We start from the raw sequence: 17,249 nt of genomic DNA, 5'->3' as shown, positions 1-17,249 counted from the left end.
CAGGCATGACTTTCTGCTTTAAAAAACTGAGAAACTTCCCAGATCAAAATATCATCAGAAATTAAATCTCCACAAAGCACTTCTGCTCCAACAAAGCAGACTGAAATATATTTCATGGGACTTTTTTCAGTGAGCTCTATTATTCAGCAAGTGCTCTAACAGTGCTAAATGAGTACAGAATCCCCAGAAATATTTAGATGCTAAAAATGAAAATGTCTCTGTTGAGCATGTGTGAACTCTGACTTTTTTAATTTTTTTTTTGTGTGTGTGTGTATATATATATGTATACATAAAATATAATTTGTCCAAACTTGGAGCAGAGCTCTCACACTTCAGAGTGGAAGAGCTGCTGAAAGCAAAGGACACTGGAATTTTTCAGCCAGGGCAACACAACATTTTCCTCTAACCTCATCTCAGAAATGAATGAAGTGTTTTGACTGAAATTCCTTCTCCCTTAAATAATTAAATCAGTCTGAGGCAGACACTTACCATGAAAAAAAAAAAAAACAAAACCACAAACCAAAAAGCCCAAGAGGGTGAAAATTGGCAAAGATCTCAGGAACTGAAAATAGAAGGAAATGTTGAGCAACTTTTAAAGTAGCTGTTGTCAGCTTTGCCTCTAATATTTGCAACGAGCTCTCGCCTGATCAGTAGGTTGTTCCCAGTGCAGCCCTCCTGCATTTCTTGGGAAGATGTTCTTAGTCCCTCTCGCTGGGCTATTTCAAGGCAGCCAAGGGCTTCCTACCTATGTCTGCACCACAGGCTACCTGTTGTGATGGGCTGTCTCACAAGCTCCCTTCCCATCCCCGGTGTAAGGGGTGAGACAAGTCAAGCCGGGGCTCCCCGCTTGCGCTGATGCAGCAGCCAGGAGATCTGGTTGTGGAGTGCTGCGCTCTGGGGAATGGCAGGGTCCCACGTCCCTTCTGCCCAGCTGAGCGGTCCCCAGTGATAGAAAGGGCTCCTCACTTCTTCACTCACCCAGATTCTCCCAAGGAAGGGTGTTGTGGAGGATGGAGCAGAGCCTGGTCGGACTTGTAGATGAGACTCACTGCTGTATTGCCCACTGCATGCTGTGCGGTGGGCGATGGGGCAGTGTCAGGACTCCCCTTGCCTGCCCAGTCCTGAGTGCCCCACACAGCTGTGCCCCACCAGATATTTTTCAAGGTCCAAGTGCATCTTGGCTTCAGCCCTCGCTCCTGAAGCGCTGGGTATTTGGCGTCAACAACATACGGCATGAGCCAGTGTAAAGGCAGAAACAAAGCCTGGCGGAGGGGATCTTGGAGGAATCTTCTTGTTGCTGTTGGAAGGGGAAGCTGAGAGTCCTCAGTAATAAGTTCTGATCCCTACATAAAATCATGGTCCTGTTGCTGGGCTGTGCATTAGCACAGCTTTCCTGATCTTGGTCATTAACACTTGGCATGGTGTGTGTTTTCTTTCATTTGTGGGAATTTGATGTATTTCACCACTGGGTAGAGAAAAAAATCATCACTGAGAATGTCATGATTAATTTTTTTCCTCTTGAAGAACTATGAAATTATTCTGAAATGTATGACACGTGTATAATAACAGCCTAGTGCTCTGTTTTTAAAAAATGTGCTAGAGGCATTGTGCAGTTTCCCAGAGGCTTAATGAGGGAGCCATACTGTGTTGGAAATTTTTCAACAATAAAAATTGACCTATTACATGCTCATGGAAAATGAGGGTTGACAATCACACAAATATGTCCAAAATCAAATACAGGCATTGTAAAATATCACTTCTTTCCCAGAGAGAGACTGGTCACCTGTTCACAGTAGGATTTTGTATTATATCCTATTCAGTAAAGACTAAGATGCTTCCCCGCAGGGAAACAAAATGGCAGCAAAGTACTGGCCTGGTGCCCTTCTATCAATGCTTTTCACTGACTGTTTTGCCAAGTCTTCAAAAATAACGCATAGGCATATTTTTTCAACGTATGTTTTGCCTTTTTGTTGGTTTAAAAGCACAAAGGGAAGAAAAGGTTCTGCATTATTCGCCACTTCATCATCAAACATAGGAAGAATTCATTGTTTGCCTGTTTGATTTTCTTTTTCTCTCCATAATACTTATTTCATTTAAAAAAAAAATCTAGTCTCTTTTGCTTTTCTTTTAACATATATCTCAGAAGTGGCCTCTTCTTAAAAATTGAGCATATGGCTCTGAACTTGCAGCTGCATTCAGGGAAGTGCCTATTGCAAAACATTGAAATTTGGAGTCATGGGAGCAGAAAAGTTGGATTCAGGAATTATTCAGTATACTACTGAATAATCAAAGAAAAGAAGATAATTAAATACAAAGAGTTGAAGAATAAATTAAATATGGCAAATACTGCTCCTCTGCTCAGAACAAATTAAGCTGCTGTCAATGTTTGCATTTTCTCTCGATATTTAATAGTAAGTTTAAGCCAGATGAAACACGAAATGACTGTTGGGATTAAAAAAACCCAACTGTTTCACTGCTGAATGTGTATCACCAGTGAATGTACTGGCAGTCACCTTGCAGTACCTTGCTTCAGGTCACTGGCCAGGCACTGGCTCGTGATGTTTCCAGCAAGGGAGGGCAATATGGGGAGGTGAAATGGGATGCAGGGAGAGATCGGAGTTTATCAGCAATCCCTGTCAAGCACTGATCTCTGTGTTTTCAGGGGGGCGGGGGAAGGGGGAGGATTAAAGAATGAAAGCAGAACCTGTGTGGTAACTAAGGTCTTGAGACATCTTCAGTGTATGAGGCTACAAGTAATGAGACTCTTCAGCAGGGAGATCTTTTCATGTGGATCTCCTTGCAGGTTCTTTGCCCTTCATAATGCAGTTTAAAAAAAAAGAAGAAAGAAAGTCCTATATGGCAGGCCATAGATTTGCAATGCAGTTTATGCGTGTTTAAATAAATATGGGTAAAGACTGTAGAAAAGGATGATATTGGGCAGACATTAGATGTAGAAAAGGATGTTACTAGAGAGACAAAGGTAAGGCGAGAAAGAGAAGAAAATTTACCTCACTGTAAAGCTATCTAATTAATTCATTTTTTGTAAAATTTCCTAGTTTTGATTTTCAATTCAGAGGTACGCAACCTAATGTTAGAATAATAAATAAATAAAAAAATGGACAGGAGATTATGATGAAGCAAAGAAGGTTCCATGCTGCTGTAGGATTAGAGAAGTCATTTTGGCCGTAGACGTTACTGCATTTATATAATGAGAGAAACCTAGACTTGTCACTTAATAATTTAGGTCTTTCCAAGGTAAAAACCACTGAAGCTGATGATAAGTATACAGTGATACAATCTGAAAGATACTGAAGTAAAAATGTAAGAATTAGTGTTTGCAACGAGTAAATAAATATTGCGAGATTTGTCAATTCTAATAAAGAATATATAGATTCCAGTGTTACTTGTAAATGCTATTCAGATGATTACTTTACTGCTAATTTCTAAGAATCTCTTAAAAAAACATTCATGAGTTATTTAAATACACATAATCTGTAATGACCCAGACACCCATATAACTTAAGTGTATAATAATATAGTATGTACAACCATAACTCAGCACTCTGTTAAAGTCCAGAGAGAACAATACCATAATCCTGTTTATGTCACTTCTTTTACTATATTCTAATGTCTTGAGAATTCCTTACAAGCAATATATTTCAATGCTACATTTTACTAACTCGTTATGCATTTAGTGTATAGCATAGTTTTGTGTTTCTAGCAAAGGCAACTTCCCAAGCAGCGATGGCCATGAACACCCTTTCGATGTTTGTTTCAGATCCTGTTGTAATGCTCAATTTGTGTCAGGTTCCTGCTGCAGATGATTACTAGTACATGACTTATGATTCATTTAGGAATAGAAGCTGAGGCAAACACCAATAGATGCCAGTCGTTTACCTCTAAAACAGTCAATTTTCTTTGAGTAAACCCTGAGGAAGTTGTACAGTAGCAGACTGAAACTTGGCACACACGGCTTGAACACTGAACAAGTTGTTTGGGCAAATTACATGGGAAAGCCAATTTAAAGTCACTGAAGCGTCATAAGTATTGGGGGAATTCAGATGAATTCGCTGTACTGAATGATGAGATCTCATTCAAGTACAAGAGTCTGCCCACAGGTCATGTATAGGATCTTAAATACTGCTTATAAATAATTACATGTATCTTGTTTCTCTCATTTCAGTGACTATTTCAACAAGTACCTTCTTTGACGGCTTACTGGTAACTGGGCTCTACACCTCTACCAGCGTTCAGGCTTCCCAGAGTGTTGGTGGTTCCGCTGCTTTTGGATTCGGTAAGTTAAAAAAAAAAAGTAACTTATATTCTGCAACCCAGAGTAATGACTACTTGGTTGGACAGAGGACATAAATAACAACGCAATTACTGAAACGCAATTACTGAAACAAGTTAATTTAGATTGAGTAATCAACAATATGTGGAAGTCAGTGGGAGTCAATGAGATAAGGCAGTGGTGGCTTTTAGACAGCTTTTATTCCTGCACTTTCTTCGTCTTTGGTCAGGCTGGTGCTGATATACTGAATTATATGAATTTCAAGAGACAAAAGCCTCAGCAGCTAAACTGGTTAAAATAGCCATTTCTAAATGGTGTGACATTTGGTCTAAACAAAAGCATTTAGCCCAAGGTGTCTAACTGTTCTTGGGCTGAAAAACTGATTCCTTTGAGCTTATGTCAACCTACCTTTTCCATTCGCTTAGCAATAGCATCTTCCTTAAAATGAGAATGCTGGTTAAGGTATTTTGTATAAGCCATATATATTTGTATAAGCTTCTGCAGTTTGTTATTTGGTAGCCTCTTTTATATCATTACAAATAATTGTAAGAATTGCATTCCTCCAATTGGAGGAACCTGGTGACCCCTAACAAGCAATCCGGGGTGAAGGTACAGAAATAGGTACCAGTCATATGGGACACCAACTGTGCTGCACTTGCAGTAGCATGTTTAAACCTTCATTTGTCTTTTAGGGTTTTGTCTGTTAGGGTCAGTACTTTCTTCACAATAAACTTTCATGGCAATTGCCTCTGTTATAATGCATGTGAAACTCGAGTGGCCTGGGCCTGAGTGTCATACGGCAGACATAGGTGAGCTTCTAAATGAAATAATGCAACGTAAATAGCACATTATTTAAAACTGTGTTGAGGAATAATTTGAGAAGGGCTTTTCCTCTGTGAATAGCACCACCGTTCAACCTCAAACCTATTGCTTGGCCTTTCAAAGTGAAGAGCACATCTGCCACAGGTATTCCATGTCTTATGCAAAATGCACTGAACAATCCACATTTCTGGAAGAAGTAGTACTGCTCTTTCTCCTTTCCCTCCATACTCTTTACAAGATGAACAGGATCTGATGGAGCAGGCAAGATGGAAAGCACATATCAACGTCAAATTTTTGGGATGGTCAAGTTACTGGCAAGCTATTATCTGGCCATAAGATAGGTCTTTGTATCATGTCATTGGGGAGATTCTGGCCCTGTGCGACAAACTTACTGAGCAAGGTATACAGGTCATGTTTAATCACAATTGAATATTTAAGAATGGAAATTAAGCAAATTTTAAGAACTTAAATAGCTGCGTGCATTTACAAAGTATGTCTGTGTTTTTTCCTAAATTTGTATCTTCATCTGTAGAACAACCTGTTATAAGGGGTGTCCCACTGAGACAGATGTTAGAGTAACATGTGATGGGTGACAGGAAAAAGATGTGGCCTTTTTTAACTTGCCAAAGGTCATTTTCTAGCTCTTGATGTGTTACTTTGACCATTCAGTCACTGGTGAGATAACCAACAACTAAACTGGTGACACGTGCATTCTGTTTACCTAAAAAAGATCCAAGCCTACAGGCTGGGAAAATGCAAAAGCCAGAGACGTGAAAGCAGTCACGGGTGGTTCAAGCTCCTTCATTTTGCTCATCAATACAAATTCTCAAACATCATGCCCAGGGGAGGTCTGCTGCTCCCTCTCAAGCATGCCTCCTCCATCCATGTCAGAGGAGAACTGCTGCCATCCATGACCTTTCTTTTTGAACTGTCTGCAGGCAAACTGTAGGGTCAGTTGTATTACAGTTGTTAGTTATGCAACATTTTAAATAACATTTCATATGCAACATTTTAAATAAAAATCTCATTTTGCTGGTTTTCTTTTCTAGCTCCTAATCTTGCATACATATTGAAAAAAAACCCCAATCTGAATGTTTCAAAAGAGCTGATGCTCTTGTGCAGTGTCTTTTCAGTCACAGTAAAAAGTAAACAGTAAAGGAAAAATGGCAATGGCTTTTAAACTTATTTTTTTTTAATGTTCAATCCATGATGTACTGATGGTTCCCAGGACTGAGAACTACATAAACTTTTCCTTTCTCTACTCTGCAGTGAGAGATGAGAAGGCTGGGCTCTTCCAAAAAGCATTTAGCATGCAAATTATCTGCTTTTTAAAACAATTTCGTAGTTTTAAAAATGAACTGTTTTAAAATCTACCATCTGCAGTTGAAAAAGAGAGTAGCATCCACAGTATTTGATATATTGTTTAATAAAATAGTAGATGAGAATGGCATTGTTTTGTTTTCTGAAAAAAACATAATGTACTTTCTCCAGAAACTTTAGGTCCCTCTATTATCTCATCATTTCCAATTAGCAAAAAGGGTGCTTCTCCTTTCCAGAAAGTGACGGTGATGTTCAGGTTAGATTTAGCTTGCTGGAAATTTGGTATTTTTTAAATGTCGAGGACCATGTCAGGTCCAGAGACCTCAGTTCAAAGATTTATGTAGTTTATCATAGATTAGACAGGGGGGCTGAAGCTGGGCCTTTAAAATCTGAAGAAAACCATATTCTGAAATTGGGTTGATAGTGGTTGCTTACAGAGCAGGGGAGAATATTTTTTTCTCTCTTGCAATATTACCATTTAAATGCTCTTGTCTGTGTTACACAGGAGGTCACGCTAGATTATCATAATCTTCCAGTCTGCCCCAACAATATGAAGTCTTCCCAATATGCACGCATTGGTCTTTAGTACCATAAGTTACTGTATTGTGGTTACAATTATCTTTTAATTACCCAGTTTAGTAAGTCACTTGATGGACATACAACCATTGTCAGTCATTGCAGTTAACCATGTCAAGAAGCTTTGAAGAAGAAAAGATAAAATACGTTAGTGCTAACAGAGTTAATTCGAAGAGTTGTATTTTCTTTCTTTTTCAGTATATATTGTGTAGTCAAAGAAATAGTTCCTGGTTTCCTCTGTGGGATTATACTGACATGAAACTTGCTGAATTTTTTCTTTGGGAAGCCTTCTCCATTTAGCAACTCTTTTAGGGAGAAATGGATGAACTTTTGGGGATAAAACTTAATAGAGGTCATAAATATTCATCTTTTTTCCTAAGATGAACCATTGTCTGGGTTCAGATAAAGGTAACTAAAACTGTAAGGCTAAAATTAGAACTGGGTTAAAACATAAATGTGTACTTGAAACCTCACTAACCAAGCTGCCAGGATCCTTTAGCAAAGAAGTGATCCTTAAATCTAGCCTTTAAGAATAACATTTCTTTCTTGGCTAGATCCCTTCTGTTGATACAACAGATACCCTAAGTTGCATCTCTCCAGTATCATTTCTGCTCTCCTTTCCTGATCAATGCAGTGTGTACCTGGGACTCATTTCCACGTTCTTCAGCATTGCCTACTGAAGAGCAATCCTACCCTTCATCTCACCCTTTCTCAAGCCACGTGGTCACTGATACCCCTTGGTGTCATTCACACGCCATCTCTCTCTGGAGATGCATTTTGGACTCCTGTGGGATCTCTCCATTCCTCTGTGTCCTTCCGTTATTCTGCTTGTGACTCTGAGGGTGCTTGTTGGCATTTGGCCTCTTTTCGACAGGTTGGGACATCTGCTGGCCATGCTCTGGGGTTTATCAACCCACCAAGGCTACCCTCCCATACGGCCAGGATGTCCATATGATCACTTAGGGGCTCTCGCTGCTTGACTTCTTCCAAACATATAAGAGGAAAGTGGGAGACAGGAGTATTAAAAAAACATGTTAGAAAGCTACAAATGCAGTGGTGGGTTTGATGGGAACGATGGCTTGCAAATGAGATTAAGGCTAAATGGGTTTGGTGGCTTGTAGGGGCACCGCTCTGTAGGTTGGGATAAGTATGAAAATACAGCTCAGCTCCTCCAAAGCCATGTGCACTGGAAAGCAAGGAACACGGTATCATTTCTGCAATTAAAGGAGAAGATTACAGCATAATCCCTCAGCAGCGATAAGGAGCGCTGTGTGCTGAGGACCTGAATCTGTCTCATTACACGGCATCGTCCCAGCTGACAGGCTGGTTGAGCGGACAGACATGCTGGGCTGTGCACATCAAAGCTTGCCTTTGACCTGCCAGTCACACTGCCTCTCCGCATGTTCGGGTTCTTCCCAAGGCTTTCTGGCGCCCTGGTAGATTTTCACATCATGCACACATGACAAATTATTTAAAATTTACATTTGGTGTAATTAGTTTCTTACAAACTACAGTGACAAATGTAAGCCTTTATAGCTAAGCCCCCAAAAACCTAATTTTATGCACAATCATAATTGCTACATGATGTTTACCTTTAAATAAATCTGGAATAAACAAGTAATTTCATGATAATATTTGTATATGCATTAGCTTTTTAACCTAAATTGAAAAGGTCTTTTTGAAAGTCCATAGGCTTGATTATGGTAAAGAAAGTGGATTCAAAGCTCTCACTACACTAGAAAGTGTTGCCACAGGCTTAATTGGCTAACAGATTTTTTTTAATTTATTTTCTGTGTAGGTTTATACAACTTGTAGTTTACTGTCTTTTAAAACAGATGTCTCCCTTCTACAGCAAGGTCATAAACTGCTAGTGAATATTGTTTGGGTTTTTTTTAACTCTGTGGGCTACTTCGTAAGAGGCTATGAAATGATGGTACCTGGAAACAGTTTAGTGCCCGAACAGGGGATTGCATCTGCTGGAAAGCAAAAAAATAGAATATGAAAGGTCATCTTGCAATCTTTCCTCTTTTGGAAATCTTTGTACCGCGAAGGTCATCACACATGGAGACTCTGTCATTTTAAAAAAAAAAAAAAAAAAGGGACAGTTACAAATATTCCTTAAAATATGATGAATAATAAATTTCCTAGAGGAAATAGTGGGAAGAGCAATCACCAGAAATAATTTACTTGGCATTACATTTTATCTTGTACTCTCTTCCTTTTAAATTATTCTCTTGCCTTTTCACAGGATTAAGGCAGCCTTCACATAATCCTCTGCTTGGTATTTTGGTTACATACATGCTTGCATAGCAGACCAAAACCCCCTGTCAACATATAGACAAAGGACTGTTTTGATCTGGCTCTGTGCAAATTGGGAAGTGGGGAAAAGGGTAAAAGTAGTTTCCCGGTTCCGTATCCCCCTTTGGCTCACAGCTCATGAGCAGCCTTGGGGCAGAGTGACCGTAGGTGGGTGTCATTGGTGATGCTGCTGGTTTCATCCCCAGAGGAAGAAGGGCAAAGTGGGTGCCTGGGTGGCTGAAGGGCACCCAAAGTGTCGTCTCTGAGAGGGTACTGCAAAAAATGCTCTGGTTGTGCTCCCCAGCTCTGCGGGTACATCATTCTGGACCGTGCGTTGGAGGCACCTGAGGCTACTGCTGCTCCTGGATGGGGCGTGTGGTTTTAAGCTTTCAGAGGCTTGGTTTTGGCATCAGTTTATGCCAAACTGATGGTTCTGGGGTAATGTTTTGCTTTCAGATTTTGACAGATAAAGGAAAATATCCCCCACTAACATTGTGAGATGGGAAAAAGGCCAACTGTTGGATTTTTCTTGTTAGGTGAGCCTATAAAATTGGTCCCTCCTCAGTCTTTGCCTCCCCATGTTTGTTCACAGCTTTAAAAAGTAAGGAATAATCAGTAAATACCAGCTCTTAAAAAAAAAGTTTTCAGCTATGTACATGCTACTGCTCTTGAAGTGCAGTTTTGTAACTTAGTGAAATTGCTGTACATCCCTGGTTTACTTTGTGACAAGCCAAATGGGCTCCAGGACCCTCCCTTCACACTGGAGATATTTGCCAGAAACCAAACAGATGGTAAACTAGGAAGAGATGACCCTCGGGGGAAATTTTAATAGGCCCCCATTTGCCTTGTGCTGTATCTAATACCCTTTGAACTGCCACTTTTTTTTTTTTTTGTTTGTTACAAGTCAACTACTGCCATGTATATTTTAATAGGAATTATCAAATACAATTTGCCCAGAAGATGTACCAGCCCTCCGCTGCTAATTAGCAAAGTTTAAATAATCACTGAGTTCTGGAATAATTGGAAAGAAACACTGTTTTTCCTGCCAATGCATAATTACCAATTAACAGGAAGATAAAATATCTGTGTAGCAGTCATATCTTGGAGAATTTGTTAACAGTCAATTAAATAGTGAGTTGGTGCCAAACTGACATTGGTCAAGAAAGTTTACATTTGAGTTTAGTCTTCAGATACTCCCTCCTGCAAATGGTATGTAATGAAACCATAATGATGATAAAACTTTCAAAGTTTGTGTGTCACGATGTTTAATTACTACTTAAATGTCTTTATGGCCAAAAGCGGACCGTTTCTACACGTGGTTGACTACCATATGTGCCTTATGGAAGGGGTTTCAGCTTTATTAACACAATGTATTTTCATTGTCACGGTATAGGCAGCAATTGTCCATGCTTACCCGACGAGGAACTGTGTCCCCAAGTACTTTACTTGCTAAGGAGGAAAATTTCCCACATGTAACTGGGTAGGGCAGACAGCAGTGCCCCAAGGTTGGAGGAACAAGCTAGCCAGAGCGGGAGCCTACACAGAAAATACTTAAACTGGCCTAGTTCAAGTCTAGTTTGACCCAGTCCCATCACCCTGAACATTTTCACCCACTTCTGCAAGTGCTCTTGTACTCGTCAGGTTTACCCTAACCCCCTGCTATGGCAGCAGCATCTCTTGGACATCAAAATCCATTTTTGCCTCATCTGCTGAGAAGCCCTGAGTTACTCCACAATTTAACACTCGTAAAAGTGAGTGATGGTGTCTGCTCGATAATTTATTTCACATGTCTTCGGCGCATTATGAAGATGACAGTAAAATAACTCAAGCTTTTAACCTTTCAAATATTCCTGTAGCCCCTGCTAGTATCGGTGTGGTCAAGGTTGAAAAGGAGAATGAACCTCTGTAGAAGTCTGGCACATGTAACACTACTTGTATTTGTTAGCTTTGAATAGAGGGTGTTTAACTCTATAGGCAACACTTAATGCTTTCCCGATGAGATGAGAGGTGGTCACTGCATTGGAGATGCAGAGGAACATTTTCCAGTGCGGCAATGCTTGTAAAGGGGTCCCCAGAGTTTTTAAACAAGAAAATGCCTTTAGAGACAGTTTTACATAGCCAAAACCAAAGTCCTAATTGGTGTGTTGGGGCCAATTTCAGGCCAATTTAGCAAGAACATTTATTCAGTAGTGATGCTTTTTTCAGGTCTTATATACATCTGTTTTTCTCCCCTGGGTGGCCAGAAGATGGTATGGGGAAAAGTTAGAGCATCATTGAATTTTAATGTGAATTTTTAAATTGCATTTTAATTTATAATAAAATGCCTGTAGTAAAAATCTGATGTAAAACTTTGTGAAGTGATCAGATCAGGTTTTTTGCTACCTCATACCTCTGAGGGGATTCTGATCCCAATAAGGTATGGCTTTCATTAAAAATATATTAAGAGATGAAAATTTTCATCATGACAGGCAGGTGATTTTTATCTATACTGATACTTATTGAAAGTAGTAAGTAATGCTTTTTGAAGTGTGCAAATTGTAGGTCATTCTAATAATGGAAAATAATGTTTATATAAATATATACATACAACCCTGTATATATACACATATGTATTTGTTCATCACTCTCCTTTTTTTCATCCTAATCTCAAATACCATGTTTAATTGGTACACTTTGAGTGCTGTTAACCAGCATATTCCAAATTTTTATTTTTTGTAAAAAACATATACAGTGAGCCTTGTGGCATTATCTCCCATTTTAAAAACAATGATTAGGACCAAAAGTATCCCACAGGTTTGGTATCCACTTTCAGATGGCTGTGAGCTGACTTAGAGAGATGCTGAGTACTGCATAGCAATTTATATGTTGAAAAGCTCCTGTTAATGCCGGTGTGGGTTGAGCGTGCTCAGCCCTTCCACATGTCAGCCCCTACGTGTCAAACTTGGGACCCAGAAAAGGAGGTAGACCTCAATGGTGACCACGTGGAAAAATTTGGTGCAACTGAGCAGTTTTTAGAGCTTCTGGGCATGGGACAAGGGTAGAGCCCAGCTGCCCTGTGCAACGCTTGGTAGCCTGGGCTTCCCGAGCGATCACATCGAGCAGCCTCTTGCCCGCAGCTCCTCCATCCCTGCACTGAGGCACAGCTCCATGCAGAGTACAGTACCTAACTAGTTCATTAAGGACCCTGCACTGTTTTCCCAACACTTAAATTGCACCTAAACCCCAGTGTAGGTACGCTTCAAGCCTCTGAACCTTGGAGACCAAATCAGCTTGCCTACCTTCAAGAGTAACCCCAGAAATACAAAGTTTCCTGGGCTACTTTATAAGCTTGTAGGTGACCTGGTGTGGAGACCTTGACATCTGCTACCGGAATTCTGCTGTGACCAAGAGACAGTCAAGTAGCCCCAATTTAACCACTAGAACCTGATATACCAGATTCACTTGAGTTCTCTTACATGGCACTGAATTCCTTAAAAACAAGACAAACAAGACAGTTGGAACAGAAGGATATGGAGGGCAACCATATACATGGAGTTGATCTGGCCTGTTTGTAGCATAATCGATTAGCAATTAAAGTACTTGTAGAGTCTGAGGCCTTGAACTGCCCACTCTTCTACCCCAGGAGGCACTGAATGAAGCAGCTAGGAAGCGAGCGAGGTACCTCTGACTGATTGATTGTCCATGGTGTCCTCTGTGCGTGGGGAGATGTGTGGAAGTTTGCTGAGCTGTTTGCTCTCACTGAAATCTTACCTTAAAATCCATCTTCTCTTGTTTTTATGGGTAAATCATTCCTGTTTGGCATCGATTAGAGAAATGTCAGTGCATGACTCAATTCTCTTTTATTACTATTTTATTTTCTTATTTGTTTTATTTGTTCACCAGTTAGAGCGTGATCTCTAAATCAAGGACTTTCTTCTTTATTATTCTGTACAGAGATGCTGGCACAATAAAACCCAATCTTTAACTGTTCATGACTGTTATTATAATATGGATAATAGTGCATGAAAGTCAAGGAAAAACGAATTAAGCCTTCATTGATTGTAGCAACAAAAACAAAATACTTTCCCCTCTAAAAGACGTTGTCATTATGCTTTGAGAGCCACATTCAGCTGGATTGACAGCCTGAAGTTGCACAGTAATTCGTAGTAACACAGAGGTATCTTCAATAAAGTGGGGGGGAAAGGCCGTCATCTAGAAATTTAGGGCCATCTTAAAATTGCATTCTGTGTGTGTGTATGCCTCAAGAATACATTAAGCAAATGTTCCCATGGCTGCATGAACTTCACGCTGCCAATGTGCCTGCCTGCGTCGCGTCTTGTCCCGAGCCTGTTTCTGTGATGGCTGATTGTCATGTGTTGTGCTGCGACAGTCAGTCGGAGCCCCCTCTCCCCAACTTTCCTGTTGTGCCAGGCCTATTATTTTCCCTGCGTTTTGTGTTCATCGGGATGCGATCACATATTCAAGCTGAAATTACTGGGCTCTTGGACTTCATCAATTAAGATGCATTGAAGCCTCTTGCAAATGTGAAAGGATATTGGGAAACGGTTATTATTGTAATTTCGAAGACAAGTTTGTAAACTAATTTCTGGCATATTATGACAAACAAATGTTGTGATCAGACTGCTTCCCCCATATCTGCCAATTTGTTATATTTCAAAGTGGTGTTGATTATACGTGGTGAAAATTCGGGCTTACAGGACAACAGAGCTCGAGAGCCCTCTGTTAAGATCCTGATCATCACCTGTCCTACCACTTGATTTCACTGTTTGCTCATCTGTTATCAGTGTTGTGACTGATAGTCATTTGTGTGTTTTCAGAGATGGTTCACAGGAAAAATCTGCTCCAGGACCTGAAAAATGAATAATCCAATTTCAAGGATATACCAGTGAAAGTGAAGTGCTGTTTGCAGGGAATGATTGGTATGGTTACATCTTTATCAGATGCTAAAATATGTGAACTAGAGAAGAAGGCCATCAAGCCCACGCTGCTGTGTGGCACGGAGGGAGCAGGACGGGCTTCCTGCTGTCTTCGTGCGCACAGAGGGGAGGGCTGAGACCCTCTGCCCTGCTCCTTCTCAGCTCTTGCCGGCAGTGGTGGTAGATGGAGAGAGGAGGGATTATGCCTTTGCATGGGCACAAGGTCGTGCTTGAAGTTTATGCCACAGCCACAGCAAAAAGAGGTGTTTACTGATTATCGTGTATTACTTAGGTTAGAAGAAAACTTGAGGTTAGATTGAGGTGAAAATTGTGAAATTACTAAAAGACACTTGTTCATATGTGAGCATCACTTCCCAAGAGCCCAAGTCAGTCTTAAAGTGATTTCAGTCCAGTCAGTGTAGTCCTTCATGTGAATTACTTACTCCTTGGAGTGGGGTTATTCCTTTCTGCTCAGCTGCATTTTATTACTGAATGAAATCCATTATTCCAGGGTGATCATGTCAAACCAGGCGTGACTTAGCACCTTATTTTATCAAGTTCTTAAAAGAGAAGGAAAAGGAATGATGATTTTTATTTTCTTTAGCAAAGTATATGTGTTTGCATTTTATTAGTTTATCTACTGCTTGAATTTAATTATTTTTGGTGACCCACTGGACCTACTGTCATATGAACACTGTCTTTTGCTTCCAAAAAGAAAGAAAATATGTGTTTTATTTCAAAACTATGAACTCAATATATTGAAACCCTTAACCCAGGATTTTTTTAGTTACCAAACGAATCAATATACTGCAAATCTTGCCTCATTTCAACCCTTAGGAAAATTAATGCAAGTATTAAAATCAGTGCAGTTTGCAACAAAAACAATTATCTCTTCATAAGCCTAAGCTTGAGCTGGTTGAATGCTTGAAGGAAACAAACCTTCAGGAGAAATCCAGGTGATACACAAGTACAATATTCAACCTCATTGCAGGAAAGTAAAGATGCTTTGCAGCTGTGTGAGAATGGTGTTTTTTTTTCAGATAACATCAAATTAAATAGCTGAATGTTAAAATACCTTGTGGTGTTTTGGGAAGACGTGACGTTGGTCAAAGCGCCCTAGTTGAGTTCTAGTTTATTTAAATAAAACTATTTAAATAATTACTTGGCAAAGCTATTTTGGCAGCATTACAGGAAGCGATGAAATATTTTTACATAGCAGATTATTAATAAAGTCAGTATTTTGCTCCTTTAATACTCAGAGGTTTGCTATATGTCTGTTTCTGGATAAACAACTGATACAAATATTTTGTGACACTAAAGTCATACTCCAGTCATATGGCATCATAGTCATCTTGACGTTCTCTGACATGCTGGAAAGATGATGTAATTATTAGAAGGGTGAATCAATAAACGCTGACAGCATTAGGTGTTAAGATGAAGAATATGAACATTAATGAAGTCTATATTAAAAAATCTTTAAAAGCTGTTTTATCCTGCAAGTCTTAGTTTTTAGAAAGATTAGGTTTAAATTTTTAATTTTGATATGAATAGTGAATTTGTTGAAATACTCCATCTGCTTGCTTAGCACATATATACATTGAGCTCATTATTTTCTTCCTGTAAATGAAACTTTACTATTTTTAGATTCCATAATAAAGGCCTTCTAAGATTTATCACTGAACATGTAATAACAGAGGCACTAGTTACCACCCAGTAGTCATTATTCACTCGAACAGGCAACTTTGTGATAACCTTTGCTTAAGGAGAAGCAAAGATGTAATGAACTCTTTAAAAAATATTCAGTCATAATCTGTCCAGAGTTCAACCGAAATAAATTGGGATGTTCTTTAGGTGCAGTTTTCCCTGAGACTATCAAAGAGGTGTATGCTAGCTTCTAATTGAAGTTTGGCTAAAGATTTAGCATTAATATGGAATTCGTATTTGCTCTGAAGAATTTATCAAATATGTGTGAGAATCTAAAGGACTTTTTGCTTAACATAAGAAAAATAAATATATTTTTTTTTCTCCGCTGAAATACGCTGAGCAGGATATGCAAAATTCAAGAACGTTTTGTATCTTGAGAAATATTTCTGAGGAATTTGGTTACTGAATTTTTTACAATTTTAAAACCAGGAATATTTAGGGTTTTCTTCTGTGTTTTACTCCTAGATGGATCTCCTCAGCCTATTTCTGAGGATCCTTTCATTAGGTACTTCATTTTTGCTGTGTATAACATGGGGAACTTGGCTGGCTGGCTGAGGTACACACAGATGTACCTCCAGGTACCCCATTTTCCAAGGACTGACACTGAAATGCAAAGTACTTCTGAAGATGTAATTTTCTGACACTAGCTGCTGTTCATCCAGAGGAATTTTGAAAGATGTCTGTCATATTCAGTTATGACAGGCGGTTGTGGCGAGCAGCTGACCTGGTCCCCCTGGGCTTCCTTCCTGCTCTGGAAAGAGACTGGCACTCTGGGGACATAGCTTGTCTTACCCTGCAGTAGCCATCTGAACAAGTCAGACAACTTGTCTCCAAAACTACTGCTTTCTTCACGCTGATTTTAGTAGGAACCAAAGTGAGTAGCTCAGCTCTGGATACCTCGACATCAAAAGTTATGGACCACATTTGCTTCTTTATTTGACGGAACAATGTAAGATCAAAAAACATATAAAGCAGAGGAAATGCAAATGCTGCAAGGACAACTATACACTATTACAATATAGTATCAGTCATATAATTCATTGTTAGACTAGCTGGGGGGCAATTTTGTGGGGAAAAAGCAAATGTGAAGGGAGCTGTAGTTGCACTTCATAGGGAGGGTAGAAGATGTGCAAGATGCATACTGTTCTTCAGGGCAAGTTGAGCGGTGTGTTGGTGAGCTGGTTAACCGCTGAAGAAATAGGGTTAAACCAGGCAGTTCCTGAAGCTTTGTAAGTTTGTGGTTACATAGATACACTCAAGGAAGAAGTTGTAGTCACTTCCCATGGAAACAAGCTAGATTCAGTGAACTTGTAGGGGTGGGA

The sequence above is a fragment of the Charadrius vociferus genome, unplaced genomic scaffold, assembly GCF_000708025.1.
Source record: "Charadrius vociferus isolate BGI_N301 unplaced genomic scaffold, ASM70802v2 scaffold704, whole genome shotgun sequence".
Classification (NCBI taxonomy): Eukaryota; Metazoa; Chordata; class Aves; order Charadriiformes; family Charadriidae; genus Charadrius; species Charadrius vociferus.
Note: the sequence above shows the minus strand (reverse complement) of the source record.